The following is a 545-nucleotide window of genomic DNA, read 5'->3' as shown; positions in this document are numbered from 1 at the left end:
CCTCTCCCTTCCTCTCTGTAAAAAAACCAATAAAATATATTTTAAAAATTAAAAAAAAAAAAGGCCGAACCTGTGGAGAACTTTTCTGAGTTTATTTGAGCCAAATTGACAATAATTGCTGGGAAGCAAAAATCTCAGCAGATTAAGAAAATGCTCCGGGAATGGCAGGCCGCTTATTTTATACATTAAAATAAAAGGAGGAGAGGTACAGGAGGGTCCTAGGAAAGGCACTGGTGGTAGATTAGGGGGGCGGGAGAAAGCGGAGCCGGGAGATCTCTGAGATCGGATAGAGTGAAAGGGAGAGACTCAGCACCGAGACGGTACCTGGAAGACAAGATAACGTAGGGGGTGATGTGGTCCCTGCTCTGATGCTGTGGGTGTGCTTGCGGGCTGGGTCCTGGAGGAGGGGACGCCCCCTGGAGCATACAGCCGGGGCCTAGAATGAAGCAAGAGGGATGGGAAGGGGAGGAGTGCAACTGAGGAGCAGGTGTGTGCATTCCAGAGCTAAGTCACAGAGTGGGGGAGCTAAGAATATTGTCGGGGGG

This window comes from Myotis brandtii, unplaced genomic scaffold, assembly GCF_000412655.1.
Source record: "Myotis brandtii unplaced genomic scaffold, ASM41265v1 scaffold208, whole genome shotgun sequence".
In the NCBI taxonomy this organism is placed as follows: domain Eukaryota; kingdom Metazoa; phylum Chordata; class Mammalia; order Chiroptera; family Vespertilionidae; genus Myotis; species Myotis brandtii.
This window is presented reverse-complemented; position numbering follows the sequence as displayed.